The sequence below is a fragment of the Brachycentrus maculatus genome, unplaced genomic scaffold, assembly GCF_059751285.1.
Source record: "Brachycentrus maculatus isolate JH-2025_06_01 unplaced genomic scaffold, ASM5975128v1 h1tg000298l, whole genome shotgun sequence".
Taxonomy (NCBI): Eukaryota; Metazoa; Arthropoda; class Insecta; order Trichoptera; family Brachycentridae; genus Brachycentrus; species Brachycentrus maculatus.
This window is the reverse complement of record NW_028281049.1, coordinates 49,795-76,693: the sequence shown is the minus strand read 5'-3', so window position 1 is coordinate 76,693 and position 26,899 is coordinate 49,795. Positions and strand designations below refer to the sequence as shown.

Below are 26,899 nucleotides of genomic sequence, written 5' to 3'. Positions count from 1 at the left end.
ATTTTTTTTATAATAAAAATGTTATGTCAATTTATGATGTGCCTTTTTTTATTATTCCTTAAATCATGCGAAATTAAATTATGAAAAAAAATTCTATTAGGTTTACTAAAATATTATGAGAATAAAAGATCCATTGACAAATTGTTCTATTGTTACTCAATTTGGTCGCAATGGAATAGTATTATGAAGTAAAGGCAAACGGAAATCGAGATTCGTTATCATTAGAAATTCATTATTTGCACCGTTTTTCGAAGTCGCCTGCAAAAGATGGTTTCTCTAGCTACTATTTATACGAGTATTTGAATTTTCTTGCCAGTCCCAGAATAAATACTGTCCATACATTAAAAAAAAATACAATCTTAATTTAACATTGTCATTTTAAATACGTCAGTAACGAATATATCAGCAATGAAAAACGATTTTTTAACCATTTGGAATTCGTACCATGTGAATATTATGAAAAATAAATAAAAACACATTTGTTTTATTTCAGCATACATTTGCGCATTATAATAAACGTTACAATGAAACGACGAATTATGATAAAAAATATAAATTTATACGAATTTTTTTTATCAGGGTTATATAAATATTTATATATATATGCATTTTATATTTACATACATCTTTTATATTTATATATACATATATATATATATATATATATATATATATATATATATATATATATATATATATATATATATATATATATATATATATATATATATATATATATATATATATATATATATATATATATATATATATATATATATATATATATATATATATATATATATTCTTTCTATGTTCGCTCTCTAGGTGGAGCATATGGCCAACACGGCTCGTCTCCAAGTCACTCTGTCACGCGCCATCTCCTTGGCTCCCAGGTCAGTCCGGCGTCTCGAAGAAGAAGGTTGGAAGAAGAGACATGAGGGGTTGATGCCCTCAGGTGGCATTTTAAGGACATGTCCCAACCATGTCCACCTTCTTCTCTTCAGGACTTCCATGACAAAAAACATACATATCAAACTCTCTGTTACACATCAAAACATGTGACTAAACATATTTTAAACTCTCTCTCTCTCTCTCTTTCAGAATAAAAAAATACTGTTTTTATATTGTGTAGAGTATTTATTTTTAAAAAATACGTAAAAGATATGTTAAACATCATTGAGACAATAATTCGTTAAAATAAATCATCATTTACACAGTAGCGAGCACAGAAATCTTTCCAGACTGAAAATATTAGTTTTTTAAAAAAATTATATTTTTGATTTTTTATATTTTTGATAGCTTCAGCCCAAATCATTAAACAACACTATTTAAAGATGTCCAATTTCATCCGCCTCTGTAGTGTAATGATCAGCACGCTCGGCTACCGTTCTGGAGGTCCCGGGTTCGATTCCCATGGGGGGTAAAATAAATATAGGTGATTTTTTCACTGTAATATTTATTCAATATTACCATGGACTGGTACCTGAAGCGGAGGGCTGATCACCTTTCCTTCATGTGTAAACGATCAAGATAACACTGTGCTTATATGACACAGTGCCCTATGCACCATTGGGGTGCGGATAAGGGTTTTATTATTATTATTATTTAAAGATGATATACATGAAATAATTTCCAGAGATAATACTTTAAAATGATTATTTTTGTTACTGGTAGTTCTCAGATGTCTTGTATAACAGTCTTGCAGTTCTAGGAATAAGTGGCATGTGTCTTCAATACCATATTTCTATTACGTCCAACATGTTCTCATTTATTAAAATGCATACCAGTTTGCTATATCTCCGTACGAGCTTCATCAATGATGATACGGAATATTTCACATATGTGTTAGTAAGTGGGTATATTTGATAAATAAGCTCTTTGCTTATGAGCTCATATGGACTGCATCAAAGGAATGAGAAATGTTTTGTTCGCTATATCCGGATACCGTATGCTAGATGATATCAAATAACTGTGTTGTACCTGCTAGTAACCAGAGGGCGTTCTCATTACGATTTGATAGGCATCCTTTGCTTGTGGAGGATGGACTATACTCAAACATAATGACCGCTGGTAATGCATCGTAACTACTCAAATATGTAGCTAGCCATATCTCACAAAATCAACATACGTTTCCAGATAACTACAGCCGTTTTAAAAACGTAGATATAGAATTTAAAGTTATAAAATATTTTACACCTCAACATGGATGAAAATAAAAACATTTTATTTTTTGACATCTCAATATAGATGAAGTAAAATAAACATTTGAATTTTAGATATTTTGTATTCAAACAAATAATTTCACCTTGTCAAATTTAATTCCCAAATTATTTAACTACCCAAAAAAATAACCACTATTTTACAACATTTTGATTGTTTCAAAATACTTGTTCAATCTGGATTATCTCCAATTAGGAGTTGTTTTATATTATTTTTTGAAATCTCAAAATCTTATCTCGTCTCAACAAGTCAGGGCGTTTACGGGGCTTACGACCGTCATAGGTTGGTTTGAGTAATCACATTCATGACATTCACCAATTCTACCCATGATTGACTTCCATGGTTGTCAATCAGGTTGTCAATCATGTGTAGAATTACGGGGCTGACAACCTTCATAGGCTGGTTTAAGTGATCACTTTACATACGTGGAACATTCACCAATTCTACCCATTATTGACAACCACATTACTCAAATTCTTGAAAGTTCCCTATATATATGATCAAATTTCGAAACATTGTTCTTGAATCACTAGAACTTCACTAGAGACATCTATTGGAGAGATGAAAAGAAGCTTTTTATTGAGCAGAAACTCTTTTATTAGTATATGAGGTCCTAATCCTGGATTTTTTAATTTTAAAAAAGACAATTCCTATAATTGGAGATAATCCAGATATGTGTTTGGACACACTCAAAATTTTGTATATTTTTTTCATTGCACCCTGTAGAGATATTTTAGTAAACATGTTTATGGTATCGGAGCTATGAAATTATAGTACAAAATTGTGTAATTAATGAACTATCTGCATTTGCTTACAGCACATTGTTTAATTTTGTTATATTCCAGTTTCCAGATGAACGCTTTGGTAACAATGTACGAATAAGCCATCGGACTCCATAATACCATGGTGCAAACATCCGATTAGGAATACATGACTCTATAAATACTATACCTATACCTTTTGTTTGCGATATTAATATTTTCATATCAGCGGACTCTGTTTGATATTACTCCATCATTATACTAATCACGATCCGTAATTATTAAATCGATGCGTCCATGGAAAAAAAACATGACAATATGATGCGTTTATAAAAACTAGCTACCAACTGTTTTCGCAATATTTCGAGTGTTTCCAAATCTTTTTCATAGTTTGTCTCTTTGTCTGATGTTGGTATCTCAATTTGTCCGCCTCCATAGTGTAATAGTCAGTACGCTCGGCTACCGTTCTGGAGGTCCCGGGTTCGATTCACGGGGGGGTCAAATATTTACATATACTTATTTATCATGGGTTTGTGACCCATGCAAAAGTTTTTTTGTATATCATGCAGTGCCATATGCACCATTGAGGTGCGGATAAGGTTTTGAATTAATGAAATCTCAATATAGAAGAAGAATAATATGGAAGAATGGGAATCAATAGGGCTTACGATCTATTATAATAATAATAATAAAACCCTTATACGCACCCCAATGATGCATAGGGCACCACGTTATATAAACGTAGTGTTATCTTGATCATTTACACATGAAGGAAAGGTGATCAGCCCTCCGCTTCAGGTACCAGTCCTAGGTAATGTTGAATAAATATTAGAGTGAAAAAAACACTCGTATTTATTCGACCCCTCCTGGGAATTGAATCCGGGACCTCCCGAACGGTAGCCGAGCGTGCTGACCATTACACTACGGAGGCGGACAACGATCTATTATAGGCTGGTTTAAGTTATCACCACGTGTAACATTCACCATTCTACCATTACCATTATTAGTTAATTGCAAACCACTTTAACTACAATTTCGGAAGTAATATGTATTCTTCAATTGAAACCATCTTGCGCATACTACTTTGTCGGCATCATCTCTGGTTAAATTAATTTGATTTATTTATTTATTTCCTTTTTGAAATGTACATATCGCTCACTCCTTTCAAGAACGTCATAAATAAAAAAAAACTTTATTTTTCAGGACGTTTTTAAAGTTCAAAAATATAATACAATGTATAAAAAATAAATATCATGCCACTTATTAAACTTTTTCATATGCAACAGATCTTTTTAGGTAAAACCTGAAGGTTTTTTGTACATTCAAAAAATATTTAGTAAATTTGAAAAAAATATTAAATAATACCTTTTCTTCAAAATGCAAAAACAACACTTTCAGCCCTGTATCGGGTAAATATTAAGTTTAAAATATGCCTCTTTTGCTGGGATATAGTACATTTTCTGGGCATTCCGAAAACATGCAGAACTAAAAATTGACGATTTTTGATTTATGACGTTCTTGAAAGGAGTGAGCGATATGTAAGAGTGGTGACTGACCGGAGCATTTCGTCGTAACGTAACGTCGTGACATCGCTCGCGGCGAGCATCAGCGAACATCCGAAATTATGGATGGAACGCTCGGCTCGCTGTACTGACTATACGAATGCTCGCATCGTAACGCAACGTAAGAAAAACCTGATTTGTGAACAATTATTTGGACATACTAAAGCAGTTATAATTTTTCTAAAATGTCTTAAGTAATTTAGATTTTAAAAACACAACCTTTAAATAATTTCAAAATTTAAAAAAATGTATATTAGTCATCAGAAGGTATCTGCATTATCTTTTTAACACAATTGAGTTGTCGATCATCGATATAAAATTGATCATCACACTTTACTTAAAGTAGTGAATTTTAGGTCGTAAGCACTGCGAATTCCAAACTTCCATTTTCCCACATAAATGGACTACTTCATCCTGTGTTGAGATATCAATAAAAATCTTCACTTACATTAATTTGACCCCCTTGTGAATCGAACCTGGCGTGTCTGTTACAGGTCTATTAAGGTAAAATTTCAAAGACAGATTTAAATGTTAATTTTGATCATTTCATTAATTGGTTTGGTAGTCACTTTGTAGTCAAATCTATCAATTTTTAACTATTTTTTTACTTTATGAATACCACTATTTCTTAATATCTACTGTGACACGTGTTTCGATGCATTTCGCATCATACGGTGTTTGAAAATGATGCGGAATGCATCGAAACACGTGTCACAGTAAATTTTAAGAAATAATGGTATTCACTAAGTAAAACTTTAATTTTAAATAATTCCGTATTTGTGAAAAATTTGCAATATTTGATTTTTAAATGATTACACCCAACATACACATAATTTTATCGTTTTATAATATCCTCGATCAATTTTAAATGAGAGTTTGCATTACAGGAATAATAAAATCTTCCTTTTTTCATTTGAGTGAATCTCTTTGCGGAAACGAATTGGATGTTTCATATCTCAAGTCAGCAACAGGAAGGAAGTGCTGGAACTGCTAAAGTTTTTAGAGTGGAAAATGTCGTAGCACGTTGAGGACTTTCACAATGCTTCCCAGCCAATATTACCACTACGCCAGACAAACGGTTGACTCAGGATTTTTTTTAAATATTTTTTAAGAATAATACTACTTACTACTTATACTACTACTACTACAATCACGCCGTTTCTCCGCAGGGGTAGGCAGAGAGGATGGAACGCCACACTCTTCTGTCCTGTCATACACAACTCGCTTCCTTCACATCCATACATCTAGTCATACATGATTTATTTCCTGATTTATTAAAAATAACTTAAATAAAATAAAAAACAAAATACCAAAAAAAAACTCTTTTTCATCCAAATTATTTCCTCATTATTCCGTAATATTCATTGATATTTTTTTAATTCGTGCAAATCTGGAGCATTTGGTGATCCAGTAAACTGAGCTGTAACTCTTTTTTATTTTATAAAAAACATAGGTGTATGAAAATTTAAAAACCATTGAACATGTTGAAATCTATCTACCTATCCATTTTTTTTAATTTCTGTCAATAAGGCAGGTACCCCAATTTTTATGGTACGTGTCTCAACTTCAGATGCATCATTTATCGTTTTTTAAAGAACGAAGATGGAAGTCTGATCATCCCAGGGCTTACGCCCCAGCATTTGGCTCACTTAAGTGATCTCTATATACACTTGTGTAACATTCACAATTCTGACAATTATAAAATATTGCATTATTTTATATTTGACATCCGCAGGGTAAATTATTCAGTGTTTGTTTAAAAAAAATGTATCGTCGTAAAAAAATCACGTTGTTAAAGTTAACTCTATGAAAAATTAAATATGCTAGACAAAATTCAAACCAATTTTTTTTATATTGGGCTTAGACATAGACTGAAGTAAAATTTAAGCTGATTTTAAAATTTGGCGAATGGCGGTGTATTCTGGAGTTCAATAGTTTTTTTTGCACATGAACATCGTCATATCATCACATTGCCCTTTGATTTCAAGGTAAATAAATAAATAAATCAATTCATAATACTGTAAACATACAATTTTTACACTACTTCAAAGTCAGTGTTGAATTTTAAATTCAAATCAGTTTTTTTTCATTAAATTCAAATAAATATAAATAAAAAATGTTCAAAAACTGTTGTTTCAAAGTCAGAAGTTTTTGTCAACCTTTGAGTTCATTTCCTGTAACAAACAGTTTTTTCTAAAATATATAAATACATTACAAGTAAATTTTTATTTTATTATTTTATTAGTACCTATTTAACACCTTATTAAACATGTTTATATTGTTTTTGTGAAGCATGTTTGACTGAAGGTACTCATACATATCAGCGGTGATTATTCAATAGCAAGATTACGCGTATTAAACCCGAAGTGTCCCTCCCCAAGCTCTCCCTTTTCTATGTAGCAGAAATGTCTTTCACACAAAATGCCAAACCCCGTTGTAGTGGAATGGAAGGTTTGTTGATGACAGTTAACAGTCCACCATCTCCTGAGGAGTTTTACGTGGTTTTCTCCCAGCAATGAGCAAATATTGAGACTGGCCCACTGTAGATTATCCCTCCTGTTTCCAAACCAGATTTAAATGAAAAAAAAATTATTAGAAAAAACAAAAATCCACGTAATGATCTATAAACTTTGTACATAATAAGCAAGGTAAATAATAAATGCAATAACAATATAAAAAATGTCCTTCACCTTAAACTTACATACCTAACCCATATTCTCTTCCTTTATATCAGAAATGTGCGTCATGGGGGGCGGGAACCCGATCTCTTGTAGAAAAGGTAAGCTTGATCAAGGAGGTATGCGAAATACATGGTTTCACTTTTATCTAACTTCAAGTAAATACTTTATTATCAAAGATAGTCACATGAGATACAGTAGATCCAACATGATGTTTTTGTAAAAGAATGTCATGTGTTCTCGTAAAAAAAAAATTAATGAAGAATTAGAATAAATGAAAAATGTAACGCCGCAAAAACAATACTCGCGGACTGCATACGGCCCGCGGGTTGCGAGTTTGACATGCCTGGCCTAGAAAACCAAATCGTCTTTTCTTGACGGCAGTTATGATCATGGGTTGCTGCCTTCTATGCCAAATTCCCTATTTGCTCACGAGGTCTAACAAAAAAACTCGCCTAAAATTCTTTACAAGCATATATTCTCAAAACTCAGAATACACCGGCTCTGGACCTTACATTGAAAACTATGTACATAATTTGAACATACATTGAAGTACGAGAAAAAGATACATTGTATGATACATATTTTTTTCATAAATGTCAAAGTAACCAATAAATATAAAGGAATGACGCATGGCTACTCCTGTATACAAGCAAACATAATTTATAGGTGATTCAATCTAGAACTGTAAAATCTTGATATTCGTACAAAACTCTTCATTCTTAAGATCGAATAGAGAATTGAGCGAATATTGAATTGCATATTTTTTTAATAAAGTGCATTGTTACATAATTTAATTTTGATTGATTTTTCGTATTAATGAAAATTATTTTATTTATTTTATAATGATTAAAAAAAGATACTAAAATCTAAAGTAAAAATTGCAAAAAAATATGTTCTGAAAAAATCTGATAATGTTAGAAGAATTAATAGAGAAAAGATATTTCTCGGAAAAAATGAGATTATTTACTTTTAAATAATCTATTATCTAGACTTTAGATATATCTGAAAAACATACATAAATCGTTATTAAATATACTGGGTCACTATTCAACGTCAATGTGTCTTCATGTTCAGAGGAATCATTTTTAAAATTCCTACATTTTGTTCGTCTTATGTTTTTTTTCCAAAAACTATTATAAGTACCTATATACGCATATTTAGATCTTTTAAATCAAAAATATTTAATGTTTAGTTATTCTAATAAAGATAAAATATATATCTTAACAACGACGAAGAAGTTTTGTGGAATTGCATTGACATGGTTTGCAAGAAACGCCCAGATTCCTATGTTCTGCCTCTCATAAAACCTTTTCCGATCTGTTGCATAATATCTTAACGCATATGATGCCATAAACGAATCTAAACTAAATTCCAAATAGATCTCATAAAAACGGATATTAATGAACACGATATGTGGTATAAATATAAATAGAAGCACATGAATATGCCTGGCATAGTTCGTTTTTTGTTCATTGGTTAAATACGTCCAGCGGTCAATTTGTAAGAAGACATCATTAATGTATTCAGTACATCGCCTGAAATATTTATTTCACTAACCTTTGGAAATATATGTTTGAAAAACAGTGACTTATGATTATTATCATTTTTATACGTAACAAATATTAAATTTGAAATTAATAGAAGGTAACTATAAAATGATAATATCTAATTTTTATATGTGAAAATACATTATTTCTAATGCCTATATTTTTTGACGTACTTAATTTTTCATCGACTTTAAAATATTTATTTTCTTTGATTTTGATTTTCTTTTTATTTACTTTTTTTATTATAAATATATATTTTTTTAAATACTTGATTTATGATATTTATCTAGCTGAATCGTTTACCTGCAATTCGTCATATACTCGTAGTATGTTATTCCATATTTTGCGACCACGTAAAATAATTTTAAAGAATGATGTAAAATATTCCAGGAAAATTATTTGTGATTAAATATATACACGATCGGATGTTGATGACAATCAACTAATTTTTATTCAATATTTAGATTTATTTTATAATCTACAATCTAGATACTAATTGCATTATGATTTAGATATTAAGCCTATTTTATTTACTTTATTTAAGCATGAATATTATTTATTTTGTTGAATATTTTGAAGGTAGCCACTAATATACTCAATAACAGTTTTTCGGTTTTCCTGCAAAAGTTTATGAAAAAAGTGACATTGAACTTTCTTACTTTACATATTTATCATGAAAAAATCCATGATGCTATATTATGCACTCTACTCTTCTTATGAAAAAAACTCTTAAAATTTATTTTTTCAAACTTCACGCGAGTTTTAGTAAAGGGCGTTGTAATTTTTATTATCATATAAATAAGATAAATTTTGATACCTTACTGTATTTCATATTTATATCGAAACGCTCTTAATTTATTAAAATTCATCAAATGATTCGGTAGTCACTTTGTGGTAAAATCTATCCATTTTTAAGTATTTTATTTACTTTTTTAAATATACCAATATTTTAAAAATATATTACGAAACGTATTACGCGTCATTTTTAAACATCGTACGGAATTTGAAAATGATGCGGAGTGCATCGAAACACGTGTCACAATAGGTTTTCAGAAAAAGTGATATTTACCAATTACAACTTAGACTAAAAAATTGAATATTAATATTTATGTCCACCTACACGGCGTAATGGTCAGCACACTTGGCTTCTGTACTGTAGGTCCCGGATTCGATTTCCAGGATGGGGTCATTTAAATATAAGTAATTTTTCACTCTTATATTTATCCAATATTACCCTGGACAGGTACCTTAAGTGGGGGGCTATCCACCTTTCTCATGTGTTAACAATCAATATAACACTGAGTTTATATGATGCAGTGCCCTTTACACTATAAATGCGGATATGGGTTTGAAGAAAAGATATATATGTACTGTTGGAAACTCAATAAATTAATTTAATAAACCTTTATTTTTACAGATTTTCATTTTTGTAAAATCGATTAACAATGCAGAGATGGTCTGGAAAAGTAGCTATTGTGACGGGAGCTAGTTCTGGAATAGGAGCGAGTATTGCTGTCAAATTGGCTGATGCTGGAATGGTTGTCGTTGCTGTAGCAAGGAGACTGGACAAGTTACAGGTTTATCACAATCTTTCAGAGTGACATCAAGAAAATAAAATAACAAATTACATATTACGAATTCAGAAACGAAAAAATCGCTCTTAGAAACAAACTATCATTAATATGTTGTCATTGAAAAATACGCTGTAAAATTTAATCAAAAGCTTATCATATTTGAGACATACTAATACATTTGAACAAAAAAATCGATAATTTAACATCATTTAATTTAATATATTATGAGATTAAAACCAATATTTTTATCTAATAATATATTAAAATGCAATTCCACCACGAAGTGTCAGTGGATAATATAAATCTATTAAAAAATCATTTAATTTTTCAAACGGTTTTACCGTTGATTAGATTATTATTAAAATAAAATTATAATGTTTTTTGTCTTTTTACAAAGTTAGCAGCCATTTTCAGTAATAATAAAAACGTATTTTTAACAAAAGATACTTTAACGATTTAATTTTTAACGTTCTTATTTTGAACAACTTTTTGCGCTTTGTCAAAAAAAATTACAGATCCAAAATTTTTTTTTTTTTAAATCTCGTAGGTACATATTACACATGAGGATTTTTTCTCACGAAACGAAAAGTAGGCATTTTAAATTCGGTCATCTATACGTATTCTCAGTGAGTCAGTGTTAACTAACCTCCTTTTTTATTTATTTTTATTACAAGGCCTAACATATGGTAAACTTGACGGCAAAATTGCCGATATTTTAACACAATAAAAAATTACTAAAATCACAAAATAACAAATAAAATAATATAAAAGTTGAGATGGTTTGGACATGTGGAGCGAATGATTGAGGAAAGAGCGGTAAAATAAATTTATGAGGCGTATGTAATTGGAAAGAGGAGCAGAGGAAGACCGAGAAATACTTGGCACGATCAGGTGTGCCAAATACTTGAAAGCAGTCAGGTTAGGAATCGAAACAATCGGGGGGTATGTATGAGGAGATGCATGAACGTGGAAGAGGCGAAGAATGTTTGCAAAGACAGAGTGGTGTGGCGTTCTATTATCTCTGCCTACCCCTGCAAGGAAGTGGTGTGATGTTTAGTTAGTTAGTTAGTTAAATTATAAAAGTATCTGGCATTTAAACACAATTTGTTTTATTTAATCTTAAAGGTCAAGCGCCAATAATAGTAATCACTTAATTTATGCTATTTTAAATTTACAAATTTTTTAAACACGAGTTTCCTTTGTTTTTTGAAAAAGTGATTATTCTGTTGTATTTATTTTTTAAAAATCAATTCCTTTGAAAATCTCATATGGGTTTTTTTTACAATTGGGCATACAATTAAATAGACTTTTAAAGTCTGGTGCCCCGGTTTTTCACTTACATAACCCTCAAGGTCTTGTCTAAAAATTCAAATTGGTTTTACTAAATCCCGTAAATTTTAAAGGATTTATTAAAATTTAAACATAACCTTTAAGTGTCTTCTAGCGACACTCTAAGGAAGGCTCCAAAGTGTACGATTTTTTTACACTCGAGCTAAGTTTACAAAAGAATATAATCTATATCTAACTGACGTAAACGTGTTTTTCCGGGATCGAAGGTCGAAAAATGTGATTATTTTTTCGAAACAAAAAATTCCGTGTTTTATTATTCTTTGATATTTCGCTTTTTCATAAAAAGTGTGACTAATCTTTACGCCAATGTTGAAATGCCAATGCCAAGAAATTGTTGTACGATACAACGTATGTAAACACGTGAATAGGTTTAGGTGAACACGTGAATTAGGTGCATTTTATTTTTTAACATCTCATCAAAGATGAAGAAGAATATGGAAGTTTGGGCATTTACGGGGCTGACGACCGTCATAGGCTGGTTTAAGTGATCACTTAATTGATGCACGCGTGTAACATTCAACAATTCTAGATTAGTGATTAGTGATTCAAGAACAAGGTTTCTAAATTGGTTCATATATATGGAACTTCCAAGAATTTGAGTAGTGTGGTTGTCAATAATGGTTAGAATTGGTGAATGTTACACGTGTGTAAAGTGATCACTAAAACCAGCCTATGACGTTCGTCAGCCCCGTAAATGCCCAGACTTCCATATTCTTCTTCATCTTTGATGAGATGTTAAAAAATAATATGAAAATAACTCCTGTAATTAGAGATAATCCGGATTTTGTGAACAAGTATTTGGACACACTCAAAATGTTGTAGGTGTATTATTATTATGATATATACAAACACATGACGTGACTTACAACTAGTGTGTTGTAAATACTAAGTACCTTTTTAATTACAATGTTGAAATTTATCGCTTAAACTTGATCTTTTGACATTAGCTGCAATAGTTATCAGCAAAAAATAAATTAAAACGTCTAATTTATATTTTCTTATCGACTTAAGTATGATATTTCGTTTAGAAACCGGTACACATAAAAATCTCGGTGACTGGTTATAATATAACCATATACTAATATAACTAATATTTTGTATTTTTTTCACAAAAATATAAGTATTATTAGTAAATAACCAGTTACGTGTACTGGATTCGAGATGTACCCGTCGCTTCGTCAGGACGCCCTTGAGGTATTATTTTACGATTATGGCGCTATATAAGTTATCCAAATTTATTATTTATTATTAATTACTACAACAGCATGCAAACAATACTACGCGTCACCACCATAGCACACGCTTACAACTACACAAAATGTTTATCACATGCGATTTTGGTGGATTAAATAGTCATTGGTCCGCCTCCGTGATGTAGTGGTTAGCCTGTTTATTTACCGTGTCGGAGGTCCCGGGTTCGATTCCCAGGGAGGGGGAGGTGTAAAAATAAATTTTAGTGATAATTAAAACTCCTTTTTCAAGAATCATTGCAGTCTTGAAAAGCAGTTAGCTTCGAAATCGGTAGACATTATAATTAAGTTACAATAAAATATTTATAGTGAGTTTTTAACAAAGTGATATTTTCAATATAAAATGGAAAATTTATTGCTTCAAATAAAAATTATATTCTAGTGATTTTACACTCGAATATGTTTTTCATATTACCCTGGAATGGTCCCTGAAGCTCAGGAGTGATCACCTTCATGTAAGTAATAATCACGATAAAACTGTGTCAATATGAATTAATGCACCATAAGGTTCGGATAAGGGTTTGAAGAATCTGAAGTGGCCATTCACTTTTATGAATAAAAATTTTAATCTAACTTCGCTCAAAGTTATTCACCTATTGCTTTGAAATTTTGACACAACGCGTTGCAACGTATATAGGTTAAAACACCTGTTCCACTTTTTTAAATAATTTTTAACCGCAATGACAGCGTTTATCTATTGAAATTAATAGAAATATACGCGAGATTAAACTTTGTTCATGGCGAACAGCATGCTTCTTGATAACTGTTGTGACTTGTAATATTCAATATTGTCAATTGCATAGTTATTTCAAAGAATTTTCATAATTGTCGCTTTTCCCACATAACGAGTTGAAATTCTTTAATCTTTATTGGCATGTGTACATAAATTTATTAAAATACCAACATAAATACGTCAAGTCTACAGCACATTACTTAAAACAAACATCACACATTGTAAATATATGATATTTGTTTAAAACATCAAACAATATTTAAAGAAACAAAGTAAGATCTATAAATAAATCAAGATACCTTCATATTTTTTTAAATCTTGTCAAAAGTGTGATAAAAGAAATACTTTTCTGCAAAATTTATATTATTTCTTTCATTATTAACTCTCCTTCGCTGAATTAAATATAAGTCTCTTTTTTTCGTTTGAGTAAAAAAGAAAGGAACCTTAAATAATGAAATATGTATTTTTTTTTAAAATATTTTTTTATAAATATCGTTAGGGTATTGGAAGTCTAAATGCATATATATTTTAACACTGTTCCGTTAGCAACCACGTTAAATGAATTATATTATCAGCGTTTAGGCCCAATATACGATAAGTAGCAACCTTATTTTGTTTAGACCCAGGTAAAATTTGACGTATATTTAATTATTTTCTTAAAAAATCGTTTTTGTATTGAAAAAATAAGTTTCTATTCGAAATAAATAAATATTTAAAAAAAATAGTTATAGAATGAAAAAGAATTTAATAATATATTAAAATATAGTTTTCAATACATAATCTGTATAACAAAAAATATCCAATAAACTTAAATTTATTTATATGTACATTTTTTTAAATGGTTGTGAAGTGACGTCTGGCTCTCAGCGCAGCTGGATGGTTAATGAATTATACTCTTGCGATAAAGGCGTTAAGCTATAGTTACACTAATCCTTTGAGTTATTAATTATCTCTCCTTTTTTTCCAAAAATCTATTTTTCCAATAATTCCTTAGAAGAGAAGGTGAATTTATATTTTCAAAATATGGATTTAAAACATGAGTATTGTTTCTAAATAAATTTATTTTAAAAGCATATTAATTTTTTTTTTAATAAATGTTTACACGACAAATATGCTGGTTAAATTTTTACTGAATATTTCAAACAATGCATATTTCATCCATATTTTTTTTATTTTTAATTTAGAATTTATCAAAAAATATCGCCATTGGAAAGGGGTCCCTTCACGCTATAAATTTTGATGTACGCGATGTTGATGCAATCCCTAATTTATTTGATGACATTCAAAAAAAATATGGTGGCGTTGATGTCATGGTCAACAACGCTGGAATACTGAGAGGTGAAAACAGAATGTATGGTAAGACTGACTAATCTCTTTAAAAATATGCAATAGCTATTTTTATTCCTTTTAGATATGGTCAAGGGGGTTTTATAGATCATCGGACGTGAAAAATACAAATATTGTGTTTTTTTTTTCTAGATGCCAAAACTCAAGATATGAAAGATTTACTTAACACTAATCTCCTAAGCATGGCAGTATTTTGCAGAGAAGCCATTAAATCTATGAGAAACAGGAATTCCCCTGGACATATATTCAATATGAATAGGTATGTCAATTTTGCCCATGTACAAATTAATCATTTAACTTTATTATACCTGTAGGTAACATGTGATGAAGAAACCACATTATAGTTTTCCAAATATTTTTTTTTGACCAATTGTCATTACCAACATCATCAGATTTATGGGAGGCTAGACAAAGATATATAAACAACAAGGCAGGGTTGAAATTCATAATTTTACATAATTTTTCTGACAAAATGAATTTAAATTTAATGAATTTATGTAGTGTATTATAATTATAATTCTATAATTAATGTAAGGGTTTTGATTATGATTTCATTTAATTGTGTGTTTCTTTGTTCTCTGCCACCCTTACGGGCAAGTGGTATGATAGTTTGTTAACTATATATCATTTATAACTATTGTGTTTATTTAAAAAACATGATCTCTCAGTATGAGCATTTATTTCTCCGAATAAAATGGGTGCCCAAGGGTCTTGGGAATATATTTGAAATATTACAAAACATATTACTTTTTAAGGGATACCGATATAATATTACAAATTGAAATCATAGGCACTATAACCCTTTGTGACCTTAGTTAAAAATGTTGTTTTTTTTCCCGACAGATTTGATGGGAAAATTTTACTGGATTCATTATATCACGTAAAAAAGGGGTAAAAAGTGTGCAAAAAATGTGATTGGTGTACGAGTATATATTTTTACATCATGAAATAAGAATGTGATTATAAAAAACATTGGTTTCGAATGATCTAGTGTCGATTTCATAATAACAAAATTCTTTGCCTACCACAAAGTGAAAAAAAAACATGTTTATTTTATTATAGGTATTTTTTTTAAATATGCTATTAAAACCAAAGCTTTTAGTAAAAAAATATATTGGAATCCCTATCGGTTTCGCCATGATCAGCTATCAAGGATCAAGTGTACTTATTTAAAAGTACCCTTCATTTTGATTTTTAACTACAATATAACAAGGAAAATAAAAAAAATAACACGCGGATCAATTAAAAAACCTTTATTTGGTACACACCACTCCGTTAAAAGTATCTGATGGTTAGGAAAAAAAATGTATAAAAACAATTTATTAAAATTAATGTATATTTTGTGTTGTATTTTTCAGTATTGCTGGTCATAACCTATATTGCAGTGAGACTATGAATCTGAATTTATATTCATCAACTAAATATGGAGTTACCGCATTAACAGAGACATTGAGAATTGAATTAGGTCTACTTGGGAAGATGATAAGGGTGACGGTTAGTGAAATTTATAAAATTATGACTTTTATTTACGACTTATAAATACATTCCATTAAACATCTTCAGCATTCAATTTGATATAAAAATGCCTAAAAATATTTTTTTTTTCAAAATTTGAATTTAGGTTTACTTTATTGAATTAAAGGGATTCAATTTTCCATAAAACAAATACATCTAACACCTTTCAGAAAACTACTTAAATGGTTTCACAAAAATAAAATGTTAATAATTTAACTTTATTTCCATTTCGCATATAAAATAAAATAATAACATACCATTTTTGACATTTAATTAAAAAAAACAGTGCGTAAGTTATATAAACACAAAAAATTTGGGTATGCAACGGTGTCTTAAGCATTATTGCCGTTTTCACTTTTCTACCCACTAATCTTTCTCAATTTTTTTCCACATAGCGGTAATATAATTCATCCCGCAGTTTTTCACATTCGGTATCTGTATCCCATGAAATATATTTTCATTCCTAGATTTATTTATTCTCGTGTTTTACTTTTTTTTTATTTAAACACCTCACTAGGCACAGTCATTTGCATTACATATGCAAACTTACTTAATTCTATACCTGCGTGCATAAATTAAAGTAAAAAATATACAAGTATGTACAGAACATGTATGACATAAACACTGTGCAAATATTGAGCCAAGAAAGCAGCCACTCTTATGGAGCTATTTGGTACATGGATATCGTCAATTTCCCAGTAGCCCAACGTTCATATAAAATACAAGACAATTTCTACTACTTTGAAGTATATTTAATTTTAAAATCACTTTGCCTTTGTATAATTATTAATGATCAAATTTACACTGAGTCGATCCAATTTAATGCTTTATGCACTTCTTAAATGTGATTAATGATCTTAAAATATTTATTTGTCCGTATTTCAATATTTCAAATATCTACATATGTAATCATGGTTATTTTATGGTCTTTTTACCTGCTCTGGGAAAACTAACGGGTTTTCGAAACCTTTTATTTAATGATTTATTTAAAATTAATAGACTCAAAACAAAATTACAATTTCATTAATACATTACGCAATATTACTTCAATTAATTTTTTTTTCCAGAGTATTTCTCCTGGATTGGTGAAAACAGAAATATTTGATAAAGGAGATATGGCGTTCTATAATGAAGATAATATTATTCAAGTTCCCCATTTGATACCGGAAAATGTTGCAGATTGCTTGCTTTTAGCTCTGAGTCTACCGCAGTCAATATTGGTAAGGAAAACTCGTCAATAAATTGACAGCTTACAATAATATTGAATTATAAGCCGCTAAATATCAGTCAAAGTAGGTTATACGATGTTTACTGTATGCTTGTATGTTGCAAAGCATTCATGTGTCTTATTATTCTTCTACTTTTAAACTTATCAATGTACGTAGCCTACCAAGACCTATGAGAGGAATTGGAAAAAAAAAACTCCTAAAACAACGTTTCACTCGATTACTTGATAATCATTCTAGCATTTCATTCATATTTTCGTAATCTTTGTAATACTATTTCTGCATTTTCGTTTTAAAATATTCAAAATGTATGATCTTTAACTGATGATTTTGATGAATATTCTCGCAATGGACGGTTAAATACATCGATACCTGATCCAATGGTCAAATGGTCCGTGACATCGTGTGCTAATTATAATTAGGTGATTTTTTTCATTTTTCATTCATTGATTCGGCAGTCACTTTGTGGTAAAACCTATTCATTATTATTAATGTTTTACTTAGTAAATACCACTGTTTCTTAAAACCTACTGTGACACGTGTTTCGATGCATTCCGCGTCATTTTCATTTTCCCCAACATACGGTGTTTGAAAATGATGCGGAATGCATCGAAACACATATCACAGTAGATTTTAAGTGGTATTTACTAAGTAAAACATTAATCAATTTTTTTTCACTCTTACTACTGCGACTTAACTGTGTGAAAGTAAGACAGCAGTCATGATCTGCATTTTTCCGATCATTCGAGTAATCTATCCGTGAATACCGCTAAGGTCTTTCAAATGTCCTCATTGTCAATGCATTGGAAGCATACATTAGGGTGAGGAAGGTTATAATATAACCTTGCTATTAATTCCATACAAAAAATAAAAGGCCAGTCTTTATCCCTTGTATCCTTTCCGCTTCCTTTAAAATGGTAAAAATCATCATGCAAATTTCCAGAGTTTGCAGGTTTCTTAAACTGATAGCGATAGCAGATTTTAAGTAGATCAGTGTAAGATAGAGGGAGTAAGGACTGGCCAAATACCTTTTTTTAGGTATGTTTTTTTATTACAATATCAAATATATTTCTATTTCTTGTTTCAGATCAGTGAATTGACCGTTAGACACCCAAATGAAAGCATTTAGTTCACATGTTTACATTAAAAAAAATTGACATCTTAACACAGATGAAAAAGAATATGGAAGTTTAGGTTATTACAGGGCTAACGACCTGGCTCGTCGGTGGCTTGGGTAAGTGATCTAAAAGTTCCAAAAAGTTGAGCAATGTGGTGGTTCATGGGTAGAATTTGTGAATGTTACTCGTGTGTAAAGTGATCACCTTACCAAACCATGACGGTCATAAGCCCTGTAAATAGCCAGACTTCCATATTCTTTTTCATCTTAGTTGAGATTTAATTATTTTTTTAAATAACTCCTAATTGGAAATAATGCAGATTGAGTATTTGGAAACAATCAAAATGTTGTTATTATAATTAATACTGACGTGGCTTTGTGATTTTTCTGTGTTAATTAAAATGATATATAACTGCCTCAAAGCAAGCAATGGTTTGTCATAGACAAATTAATTTTCAGCAAGTTTTCTTATTGCCATTTTTGACGCATGCAACAGGACTGGAGGCCTAATTATCTAGGATTAAACTCTAATGACCTCCGACAGCATAAGAAAAATAAGTTAATATTTATCAAATTTCAATTGTACAGAGGAATTGGACTGCAGATGTGTTATAGATCACCAATCTGGACCAATCTGGTCATTATGTCAATAATTTACGTAATTTTATTCAAGAAATTCACTTGCAGGTTTTTTTTTTTATTTAAGCATTTATTAATAACAGAAATATATACTTATTTATTTTTTTACAAAAATGTTAATAAAGTTAGTATATAACCACTCACCGAAATATATATTTTAAATTGTATGTTTTAAATAACATTTAAATTATTAAGCTTTGCACATATGGTGACGGTTGCAATTATCTGTTTTAGTATTTTGTATGAAAAAAGTATTGAAAACTTAATAACATATAAATCTTTTATTTTGTTAATTTAGTTGTTATGTTAGTACTAGTTAAAAAACATATAATATTAAACCTATATTAAACACTACCTAAAAAATGTTAAATTGGAAAATATGCTAAAAATTTTCATTAATTTTTGTAATCAATCATTTTTTTTAAGAAACAAGAAACATTGTGACATCTGAACATAGACGAAGAAGAATATGGATGTCTGGGTATTTACAGGGCTTTTGACCTACCATAGGCTGGTTGTCACAGGGTGTCATATTCATAGACCCTTTAAATATCCAGACTATAGACTTTCAAAATCATCTTCATCTATGTTGAGATGGCACTATCAGGTATGCCAAATATTTGAAAGTGGTCAGGTTAAGAGTCGTAACAATCGGTGGGTATGTGTGAGGAGATGCATGAACGTGGAAGAGGCGAAGAATGTTTGCAAAGACAGAGTGGTGTGGCGTTCTATTCCCTCTGCCTACCCCTGCGGGGAAGCGGCGTGATGGTTAGTTAGTTAGTTAGTCTTTCTATGTTGAGATGTCAAAATGGGAAAATAACTCCTAAGCAAAAAAACCAATATTTATGAATAAGAATTTGGATTTACCCAAAATTTAGTGAATATTGTTTATTGTTCAGAAATACAATTGAAGTTATTAACATTTTAATGTATTTACTACAAAAAATATAACGCATTTACCTACGTATATCGTGTTTTTGTACACAAGAAGTTACATAAGTAACAACTGTCGTCAAGAAAAAGCAATATAGTTGGCTAGACTAAGTACTTCGAATGCCTACCGAGAGCCGCCATCAAGATTGCCTCTTTTACAAGGCATCAGATTCCCGTCGCTCAGGTCGTCCACTGCCAACAATTCGTCGAAAGTTCTCGTCTGGACTTCAGGGCGCGAACTTGACTTGGGCGGACGCAAGGTAGCTGGTAGCCGACAGAAGATCCTAGCAGCAGTTTGTGGACTCCATATGCTCTACATAGGGAGTAGACATAGATAAATAGTAAGTAGGTTGGATGAGTGGAAAAACACGAAGATACGTCACATTAACGGAGATATATGTATGTTTGAACATGCTAATATTTTTTTTACTTTAGTAGCTATGTTTCAGAATATTTAAAGCGTGCCACATATTTTAGATTCACTTTTTTTAAATTTATATTTTAGTTTCTCAACATATAAACATTAATAAGTTTGTAAACATTAGTAACTTTATGATTTTCCATTTTATAATTAAAATGTAATTTTGTTTTAAAATCAATATAAATATTTTATTATAACTTAATTATAATGTCTACCGGTTTCAAAGCTAACCGCTTCTTTATCAAGACTAATTCATACTTATTAATCAGTTAATGTTATTTATCAGTATTGATAAAGAATCGGTTAGCTTCAAAACCGGTAGACATTATAATTAAGTTATAGTAAAATATTTATTCTGATTTTAAAACAAAGTTACATTTTAATTATAAATAAGTTTATTTGGATAGGAATATAAAAATCTTGGTATTAACATGGTTTTGGATCTATCATTGACTGTTTTACCACATTACTGATACAGATGATGAAAACGAGGAAATGTGGTTGTACTGTGTATCATTCAATCGAGGATAGAATGATAAATAGTAAATAAAGTAATAACTTTGACGTGGTGAAACCACGTTTCTCCTCTAGCCTGGCAAAAATAATCAATTATCAATCCATTTAATTAATTAGTATTAGGTATATTATTTTTTTCTGTGCGCGCAAATATTTTTTATGGCTCCGACCTTTTATAATTTACCTGTCGTAAAACTAAAATGTATTTAAAAGGTTTGAATCATAAAAAACTGTCGCCAACCCGCTGGCCTTGGTAAAGGGATAATAGATGTTTGCCGGCGGTCATTTATCCTAAGAGCATTCTTTATTATATTATAAATAAAATTAAGTTTGCTAATTGAAATGTCTAGACGCTGAAAATTTTGGGGGTGGATACAAGCGCACCGTCAGCCAATGAAAAATGGTTTCGAGGGCGTGATCTTCAAGGAGAGAAACCGAATATAACGGGAAGAAATCAGTGGGATCGATCTCTTGGAAGCCGGGACTTGGAAGCCGGCGGTTGGCCGGAAAAGAGTTGGTCGGAATAGTGACTTGGAAGCCAACAATTGGAAGGATCAGTTGGAGGGAGTAAGTCGTAAGAGGATATCGACCAGTCGGACGGCTGGTCAGTCAGAAGACACAGAGAAGAAGAAGAGTTGGAAGGAGCATTCGGGAAATCAGTGGGATCGAGGAGTTGTAAGCAGCAGTCGGGAGAGATCAGGGGGATCGAGCAGTCGGGAGAAATCAGTTAGAAGGAGCATACCTACACCAGGTTTTAAGACTTAAGTGAGGAGAAGAGCGGGAGCTCTACGCAGGGAGAGAGAAGATAGAAAAAAGGGAGTTACTCATCCGGAGTATCAAAAGCAAACCCGGGTCATAAGCCTCAAATTAAGAGCTGAAGCTCTACTAGGAGAAGAAGAAGATAAGAAGCAAGAATCATCGCACGGCGGCCCGTCATAAGAAAAACCTCATCCCAGCATCCCACGGTGCAGCTTTTTTCACAAAGAATCACGGCCACCCCAGCATCACGGCGCATCTTTTTCACCAAAGGTTAGAAATAAGTTTAATTTAAGATAGGATTAATTAATTTTAAGCTAATTTAAGATAGCAATTTAAGATTAGTTTAAGTTAAAGTCGCTTTCATATAATTTTGATATTTTTAATTAAATTAATTTAAGTATATTTTTTGTGCAGAATTTTCTTTCATCTCCCTACCCCTCCTTCTAATATTCCCAAGGTATATCAGCTTGATAAGGTGGGCGACGTCAACTTTAATTTGCCAATGATATGTTGTAAACAAACCCTGTAAATACCAAAAACAGCATATTCTCATCTCAAAAAATTATCTTATTAAACTATGTTGAGGTATCCATTTAAACAACTGATTTTTGATTTTATTAGTCGAGTTGAGTCGGCAGTTGCTTTGTGGTAATGTCTATCCGTTTTAAATTTAAGTTTTACTTGGTAAATATCAGTGAATAGTGGTGTAAATTAAGTCAAACTTAAATGAAAAACTGATTGATATTAATTTCACAATTGATTTTACAGTCACTTTGTGGTAAAATCTATACGTTTTTAATTTTAGTTTCATTTAGTAAATACTTCAACGTCCCAAGAACCCAACTCTAAAATTTAGAGTTAGCTTCACATACGGTGTTTAAAAATGATGCGGAATGCATCGAAGCACGTGTCACAGTAGGTATTAAGAAATAGTGGTATTTACTTAGTAAAACTCAAATTGAAAACAGATGATATTTATTTATTTATTCATTTATTCGCCCAAAACACAAACGCCCAGAGGGCTTTTACAAGTAAAAATTCAAGTTACAAAAAAAAATAAAGAGTTGTTATAAGTATTCAGACGGGAACATTCAAATACATAAAATAAAATAACAAGAAAGTATGATCTATATTACAAAAATTACATAAAGTCTAGCTGACAGAAAACTATTGCGAACTGATTGTTTATAGGCCGATAAGGAGTTGGAAAAATGTCTGAAGCTTCACTATGAGTGTTACCAAGATTATGGATTTTTGTTAAGGTACCAAAATTTTGGTAATTAGAGAATGTAGTAGGAATGTGGAACAGATCAGTACTTTTTGTATTTTTTGGGGATACTCTAAATTGTATTAAGTTCAAAAGGTCAGTAGAGTCGTATTTATATTAGTATTACTAGCTGTGATAACTGCTAATATTGATGGATAGATAATGGATATAAACCATATCTTTATTTCGAACGGTGTTTATGGAAATGTGACATAATTGCTTACGTGCGCTTAGATGGTTGTTTGCTTGTTGTTCTAAATCACCATTGGGTTGCGCTCATTAGCTGATTAAAGCCTTTATCGACATATGCAACAAGCCGACTAGAGGCTTCCATTCTGGAAATGGGTATTCACTCGATCGTGAAAACAAATAATGTTGTTGATTCCAGTTTTGCAATGTTTCGGAACGTCACGCTTGTTAGCTAATTAACGAGTGCCATTTAGTTGGAAATTATATTTATTCAAATAAATAAATAGTAAATTTAAAAAAAAAATGTGTTACTTCCACAACACAAATACTTTTACTACAATATTTGTTTTGTACAATATTTTGTTTTTACTGTAATTGAGATAAACATATCTATGTTATTTTATAAACAGGTATACTTTTTTCAATTTGTATTTTAAAAGATTCCGAGCCGAGTCGATAAGTACCGAATCTTTTTAATGGCCAACCATTGAAGTTACGGCGCCATCTCGCTCTTCTAGAATGTTCAGATGAATCATGCCGCTTGTTACTAAACACCCTGATTTACCATATATGTGAGTGTATATATATATTACTCATTTTTTATATGCCATTCATATATATACATACATACATTTTTCAATGTATTTAAGTTATATAACAAATAAACCTAACAGGCCTGCAAACATTTGCAAGTTTAAAGTAAATGAGTGAATAAATCTACAGAATCTCGAAGACAAACTAGCTAATCACTACACTACGGACGTGGACGGTAGATGAACTAGAAGATAATAGTTATTGATCATTATTTTAATTGCTTTATTCTAAGTACGGATCAAATGCTGTCACATCCATTAGATAATATGTTTTTTTGTATTTTAAAAAAAAATCATAAGGTTTAATTACGTATACATAGTTTATAAGAAAGTGTTTTAATGACCTCAATATAAAAATATCTGCACTCTAATTATTTACATAATGTATGACCATTTTATTTATGAAATCGTTTAAATTGATTCGTTTTATTTGCGAACTAGTATTAAAGTGTGTGGATTCTCTAACACGTTTTTTATCGCAATATTTTTTCATAAGTAAATTTCACAAAGCAATAATTGCCAACGCTGATTGCTTAACAGAAACTATTAGTAAACAAAATTTTCTCCGACAAAGATATTTCATATGCTTATGAGTAATAAAATTGTCCGCTATAGAAATATTGACTGACGCAAATATTCGATAATACTTTGGATCCTACTTCACTGAACGAAATTTTTAACGAAGGTCAATTTTACCCATTGAAAATATATGTATATACAATTCATTAACACTTTTTTGATAAGCGCCGCATCGTGGCAAAGTTGCTTGGATGCTCGACTGCGAAACGGGCATCTCAAGTTCGATTCTTGATGGTTCCTTTTTTTCTATCTATATTTTTCTTTGATGTATGTATACGTATATATTTGCATATATATCTTATCTTCTTCTTAATTATAAAAGCGTTGGTTTGATTCCATAATCTCGGGAACAACAAATCCATTTGATTGCAAATTTTGGATATATTTTTGTCTTGGCTGTAAGCGGTTTGCTGTAAATTTTGCACTCGGTAGGTATCGCTGTAGTCAAGATTTAAAAAAAAGTTATTTCTCTAAAACCAATGGACCAAATGACACCAAATTTTTTTCATATGTTAGTTTTGCCTCAATACAGGTAAAGCACGTTTGTACATACGTTCGATAATGTTAATCTTAGGGACAATATAAACAATTAACCCCAGATTTTAAAAATATCCCGTTTTTTAGTAAAAAAACGTTTACTAAAATTTATATAGGTTTTTTTTTTACCAGGGTTTCATTAATTAATTTGACCGTCACTTTGCGCTAATATTTATTCAATTTTAATAAAAGTTTAATTTGGTAAATACCACATTTTCTTAAAATGCATTTCGTATCATTTTCAAACACCATGTTTGAAAATGAAATGCGAAATCCACCAAAACACATGTCACAATAGATTTTAAGAATTTGTGATATTTTTACAGGTTTTTTTTTTAAATTAAGAACGCTTGTACTTTGAAATTTAATAAAACAAGCCAAGTAATATTGCCAAAATTTATTTAATTATTTATTGGTTAATTCAATGCAATTATGAACGAAATAAAATTTGTATCAAAGAGCTATTGATGCTCCGATGTCGGTGGTATGTCCTCATGAAAAAAGTGTCATTTTTAACATCTTGGCATAAACGGAGTCATACATCATGATGAACGAGTTATGTTGACCTTCAGAAAGACAATTGTCTGTGGTTTATCCGCATATAAAAGAGAATTCACTATTTTTGATCAGTATTGGAATTTATGAATTTAACTAACTAACTAACTAACCATCACGCCCCTTCCCCGCAGGGGTAGGCAGAGAGAATAGAGCACCACACCACTCTGTCCTTGCAAACATTCTTCGCCTCTTCCACGTTCATGCATCTCCTCATACATACCCGCCGATTGTTACGACTCCTAACCTGACCACTTTCAAGTATTTGGCATACCTGATCGTGCCATGTTTTTCTCGGTCTTCCTCTGCTTCTTTTAACGCAATTTGATATCGAATTTCCAATGTTTTTTTTTTTAGTATCAATATTTCTTCTTTCAAAATATCATGGCATCGCTGTTAACATTTTAAACCCATACTCACAGTTTTTTTTATTTTAAATTTTTTTCAAATCTAATAATCCTTGTAAATATTCATAATAGATCTGTTAAATCACATTTTTTTAAGCTTCCAATCTTGTTATTTGTCATGCATTATACCATATATGAAGGTTTTTAAATAGGTCACGAAAAAATAAAAGTAGGGTGTCAGAAGATTATCAAAACAACTATCTATCTTTTAAAGGATGTATTGAAGTCCCGAAATGTGTGTAATTGTCAATCATGGCTAGAATGGTGAGTGTAACATGTGGGAAGTGACCACTTAAACCAGCATATCATATGGCCTGTAAATATTCAGACTTCCGTATATTTTGTCATCTGCGTTGAGATTTTTTGCATGGCAAAAAAATTGAACCAATTTATAAATAAAGTATGGATATTTAAAGGTTGAAGTACATATTTAAAATAACAGGTATACGTCAATCACGCGTGAAGATGTATTTGACGCGCTAATGAGTATGTATGTATTTTTTTATCATGTACGTATAAACGTTTACAAGTGTATATAAATACGTGTGATGTGTTTATGTTTACATACATAAAATGAGTTAAGAAGTTTTGTCCCCAGTATAATTCATTTATACCATTGTG

General features: G+C 30.7%; 1 pseudogene; it reads left to right on the top strand.

Moving 5' to 3' along the window:
- Window positions 1-10,216: 10,216 nt before the first annotated feature.
- LOC148304917 (farnesol dehydrogenase pseudogene) lies at window positions 10,217-16,421 on the top strand (annotated as a pseudogene).
- Window positions 16,422-26,899: the final 10,478 nt, after the last annotated feature.